Source organism: Meles meles, chromosome 16, assembly GCF_922984935.1.
Source record: "Meles meles chromosome 16, mMelMel3.1 paternal haplotype, whole genome shotgun sequence".
In the NCBI taxonomy this organism is placed as follows: domain Eukaryota; kingdom Metazoa; phylum Chordata; class Mammalia; order Carnivora; family Mustelidae; genus Meles; species Meles meles.
In genome coordinates, this window is record NC_060081.1 from 58,863,928 (window position 1) to 58,869,879 (window position 5,952).

The window sequence follows — 5,952 nt, forward strand, 5'->3', positions numbered from 1 at the left end:
AGACCTGTCTGCTGTCCCACCTGCCATTCCCTTACTTTGGATGCTGCAGGCTCCCTGCTGGCCCCTGACAACTTTCCTTTTGACCTCTGGTTCTCAGGGACCCCCTCTACACACTCTGCCTCTGTCAACTTGAGGTGAAGAAGAATCATCCAGGACTTCCCTCCCTGGGTGGAGACTCAAAGCGTATCCACAGCTTCTAATGATCTCGTCCTCTAGCTTCCACCTCTTGTACAGGCTAGTGAGCAGACAAGTCTGGACTCGCTTTGGGCCACCTTGTGGTGCAGCTCTGCATTCGTCCCGCTCCTTTCAGCATGCGGCCACTCCTGCCTTGGAGCTTCTGCAGAATCTGGGATGAAAATTACTAGACTTGAACTTCCTAGTTCGCAAGACGTATGTTGTTAAGAACTTGCCTAAAGGCAAGATGAAATAGGAGTTTCATGATAAAAAAAAAAAAAAATCTGGGTTTTAAATACTTTTTTGACATACAAGACTTGTTTGACTTTCAGGTACTATTAAGTTTTCAAATATATTTAGAAAAAACGTTATGGATAAAAGAGACGTGGTGCCTGTAACTTTTTCTTATTCTACAATCTTCACAAAGCAGTGATTTGTTCATTGATTCATTCAGCAGTTACTTAGTGCCTGCCTAACTATGCACCAGACCCATGTCTAGACATAAAGGAATGGGAACATGAGCTTATTTCTAGTGGAGATGAGTCAACAATTAAGAAGAACAAAACTGGGCGCCTGCGTGGCTCAGTTGGTTGAGCGACTGCCTTCGGCTCAGGTCATGATCCCGGACTTCCAGGATCGAGTCCCGCATTGGGCTCCCAGCTCCTTGGGGAATCCACTTCTCCCTCTGACCTCCTCCTCTCTCATGCTCTCTCTCACTCATTCTCTCTCAAATAAATTCTTAAAAAAAAGAAAAGAAAAACAAAACTATGCTTGGGGCCCATCTTGGACCAATTAAATCAGAATCCCTGAGCATCGTTTGTAAAAGCTTCCCAGGTTTTTGTGACATGCACCTAGAGTTGAGAACCATGGGCACCAATAAAGCCTTACACACTTGCCATGGTTGTGAGTGTAAAAGGCTAAACAATATTCGGAGATGAGAAATCTTGAAAGATTAAAAATATGAAAGGAGGGGTGCCTGGGTGGCTCAGTGGGCTGAGCCGCTGCCTTTGGCTCAGGTCATGATCTCAGGTCCTAGGATCGAGCCCCGCATCGGGCTCTCTGCTCAGCGGAGAGCCTGCTTCCGCCTTGCCTGCCTCTGTGACTACTTGTGATTTCTCTCTCTGTCAAATAAATAAATAAAATATTTAAAAATTTTTTTAAATATGAAGGAAATAATTTCAACAGATGAACTGCAAGGTAATGTTGAGAAAATCTCCCCAAATGGAAAAAAAAGGAAGAGAAAAATGGAAAAGTTAAGAAAATTGAGGGATCCATCTGGATATTCAACATCTGATTAGCAGAAGTTCCAGGAAGAGAAAACGGAGGGTAGAAAATTATCAAGAGACTACGAGAAATTTTCCAGAACTAAGTTTCCAGATCAAAATAACTGAGTGACCAGGGCAAATAATTTTTAAAAGACCCATGGCACCCCAATGTTTATAGGAGCAGTGTCCACAATAGCCAAGATATGGAAGGAGCCCAGATGTCCATCAACAGATGAATGGATAAAGAAGATGTGGTGTGTGTCTGTATATATATATATACATACACAATGGAATGTTACTCAACCATCAAAGAGAATGAAATCTTGCCATTTGCAAGGATGTGGATAAAATAAAAAAATAAATTAAGATAAAAATACAGAGACAAACCATAAGAGACACTGAACTCTAGGAAACAAACTGAGGGCTGCTGGAGGGAAGGTGGATGGGGGATGGAGTAACTGGGCAATGGGCATTAAGGAAGGCACATGATGTAGGAGCTTTGGGTTAACATCCAACAGCAACTGATGAATCACTAAATTCTACCCCAGTAACTAATAATATGGCATATGTTAACTAAGTTGAATTGAAATAATTTTTTAAAAATAAAACTAAAATGACCCACACCAGGTCCCATCATCATGACATCTCAGAACACTGAACAGACATAATCCAGGGAGAGAAAGGAAAGCAGGTGCCAAAGATTAGAAATGACAACAGCATTAGACCAACGGCATCACTAGAAACAAAAAGAGCGGCGCAATGCCCTCAAAATTATGATTGAAAAATCATTTACAAGCCAGCATTCTGTTCCCAGCTGAACTATTAGTTAAGTGTGAGAGTAAGGTAAATATTTTCAGGCATATGAGATCACATGTATTTATCTGCCATGAATCGTTTTCAGGAAGCTACTGAAGAATATACATCAAAATTAGGGCATGAAGCAAAGAAAATTAAGACGTGGTGTTCAGGCACTGTGAGACTCCAACACAAGAGAGACAAAAGCAACAGCTCAGGATGATGGCGAAGGGCCCAGGGCAGTAAACCTAGAGAAAAGTCCTAAACAGGGGACAGGGATGTTCCCAAGAAGAAAAAGCTGATAGATTATTTGACGTATCTGAATCATTTTAGAGAGATTTTTAGTTCTGCAACAAATTTAAGGATAATTTCATACAGGGGCATGGAAAATTAAAAAAAAGAAAAGAAAAGAAAAAGTAAACCCAAATTCCAGGAAATACCAAACTGTACAATACGAAGCAAATCTAGGACATAGCATGTGGCTCAGCTGTGTAGTTATGGAGAAAAAATACCATAAACCCTGAATGGCGCTACAGCTGCTGGGGATGGGAAGGGTGATGAGGGGCAAGAGTCAAATCCCCTTCCAACATAAGGACTAAAGAAGCAAGAGGAGAGGGGGCGCCTGGGTGGCTTGGTGGTTTAGGCCTCTGCCTTCGGCTCAGGTCACGATCTCAGGGTCCTAGGATCAGGCTCCCCGCATCGGGCTCCCTTCATCGGGCTCCCTTCATCGGGCTCCCTTCATCGGGCTCCCTGATGCGGGGAGCCTGCTTCCTCCTCTCTCTCTGCCTACTTGTGATCTGTCTGTCAAATGAATAAAATCTAAAAAAAAAAAAAAAAAAAAAAAAAAAATTCTCTTTCAAAAAAAAAAGCATGAAGGTTAATATCAAGAAACAGCAATAAGCGGTCAAATTTTTATTTGACTTTTGCATGTTCCCAGTATTATTTGGGTTAAAGTTAAATTTTTGAGAGTTTGTCATAAGCTAAAGCTATGCTTATAATGTTAGTGCTTCTAGCCCTTTTCCAGTGAAATAACTGAAGAATGAGGAGAGTTTTCTAGAACTCCAGGGGGAATCTGCAGGGGTAGATCAAAAAGAATCTGTTCGAAGCATAAATTATCTTTTAAGTCTCCTACTGTTTTTTAAAAGTTTACACACGTTTTGCATTCTGGTGGCTTTGTGGAGAAGCAGGACTTGAGTACAATCAAGAGCCCAGTCAGCCAGGTGAGCACAGATGGTGGCCTGGGTGAGAGGATTAAGTTGGGGTCCTTTCTGGGGGGTTGCTGTAGGAGGGGTTCCCAAGGAAACCATCAGAATTTGCTCAACTGGTGGGAGGGAAGGAATGAGACTTCAAGGGGACTCCTAGGTGCTTACTGAGCAACCAGGCGCTGCCACTCATTGAGACGAGCAATTTTGGAGAGGACGAGACCAGTAATTTTGAAATGGCTTAATCTGGCCCTGCTTAATCTGGGCCTGCTAGACATCAGTGTGTCTGATATGTTGAACACACTGTTGAATACACAATTCTGGGCCGGACATCCAGCTTGGGACCATAGCCTGTGATTAAAGCCAAGGGCTTTACATGAATTCACTAGAGTGAAAGAGGGAATGAAAGGGAAAAGGACCCTTCTGAAGGCTTCAGCAGGGCTACTTCTGCTCTGGAGGTCTGCTCCAGGAGCAGGCACCAGCAGAGAACGAGAAGGAGGGAGGCTAGGAGAGTCAATTGAGACAAAAGCTGTTTCAATTAGAATTTAGTTCAGCTGCAGAAAACTCAAAATAACTGTGGCTTAAACAAGATAAGAGTTTATCTAGTCAGCAGGCCAAGACTGGAATGGTGATTCCACAGAATCATCAGAGACCCAAGCTCTTTTCAGCTTTTAGCTCTACTTTCCCCAGGGCATAGCCCTTGTCCTTACCATCCAAGATAGCTGCTAGAGCCCCAGCCATCACACTCAAGTTTCAGGCAGCTGACGGAGGTCAGGGTACAGAAGGATGAACTCTTTCCCTTTAAGGAGATTTCCCAGAAGCCCCACATAGCCCTTTCCACTTTTTTTCTCCCCAAGAGCACTCTATGCCTTTATAACAACCGAGCAGGCTACTTGAGGGGTTTGAAGCAGGAGGAGGGGATGGCCCCAAGGCTAGGCCGGTGGGCTTCACAGGATTATAGGTGGTGACTGATCACCTTGGGCCTGATTCCCTGGTCAAAGGTCTTGCCCTTGTAGACGCCCACCGTGTCCATGTCCGATAGAATGATCTTGTCCCGCAATCCTTGTGTTTTATGGACAAAGTTTTGTCATCTTGTCACTCTTAACTGCAGTGGAAGCTGGGAACTCAAGCTGGGTGTGTGGCTGCCTAAGAGACATCTGGGGTTCTGTTCCAAGCGGGGAGGGTAGCAGCAGAGTTGCGGAGGGGGACCGGTCTGCACTCTCCGCCATAGAAGCCAAGAGAAGAAAGAACCTCAAGGAGAAAGTGGTCCTGACAGTGATTGGGAGGGGAGCCGAGGGGTGTGTGCTTTCCTGGAACAAGTCTGTTTGCGGGTGAGAGATGGGGAGGGGCCTCCAAGAGAAGGATGGGCTTGGGGTCCCAGGGGGAAGGGCTGGCCTAGGCAAGAACAGGGACAGCTAGGCCACTGCACCTGAGGGGAGGCAGGGCGAGGGCACAGAGGGCCGGGAGGTCTCTGCGGGAAGAGGGTGCCAGCAGGAGGGCTGGAGCTGCAGGGGGAGGAGGACTCGAACTCACTGCACTTTGGCTGGGCAGGGCCCAGCTGAGCGGTGCCACAACAATTGAGGCAACAATTGTGCCTCATCTTCTGCAGCCAGGGGCGCAGCTGTGCAGCAAGCTCTCTGCTGGCTTCCGGCAGAACGGGGGTTGCTGGGTAACTCATCAGCTGACTGGGGGAGTTCCGGGCTTTGGAAATAACCAGCGGGATGGGCTGTGGAATGTGTGCTCCGCGAGGCAGGGAGGGAAGTGAGGGATAGAGGTGAAGTAGGTTCATCTTGTCTGTTCGGAGGCCAGTGGTGGAATGTGTGGTCTTGGCTGAGACCCAGGAAGTAGGGGGCCAAGCTGACCGGTGGAGTGACACCGGGGAGGGTTGGGAGGGGACAGACAGGTCTGAGAGGATTCGAGAGTGACTGGATTGGTGACTGAAGGGGAGAGCCCAGCTGAGACCCTGGTCAGGCTGGGGCAATGGCATGGGAGGGCAGGTGGGGATAAGCGGGAGGCCCGGATGTTGGGGAAGATGGTGGCTTCCCTACGATGTGTTGAACTTGAGAAGCCTAAACCTTCTGAGACAACCTTTGCTTGGGAGGCAGGACCCACACCTGAGGCTCTGAGGGAAAGTCAGGGCTGGGAATAGGGATCTGGGCGTCACTGTCATGTCGAAGGCACTGACGGTTGTGAATGGAATGGGCCCCAGGATGACTTGGGCGGGCTGAGGAGAGGTGAAGGCCATGGCAGATGTGATCCCTTAGGTGCGCAAAGGTCAAGGGGAGGCAAGCTCACCAGGGGACTGGCCGGCTCTGGAGGCCAGTGTATGGGGAGGACAGGGACCGTGAGGACATAGGAGGAAGATAAGAGTTGCAACCCAGGCCCTGTCATTCAGGGAGGGAGGGTGAGCGCTGAGTGTGCCCCTGGCTGGAGGGAAAGGAGGGAACATAGAGAACGAGGTCCCATGTGGGCAGTGGGACTGGTAGTCATGGCCTATACTTCCCAGTGAGGCCAGA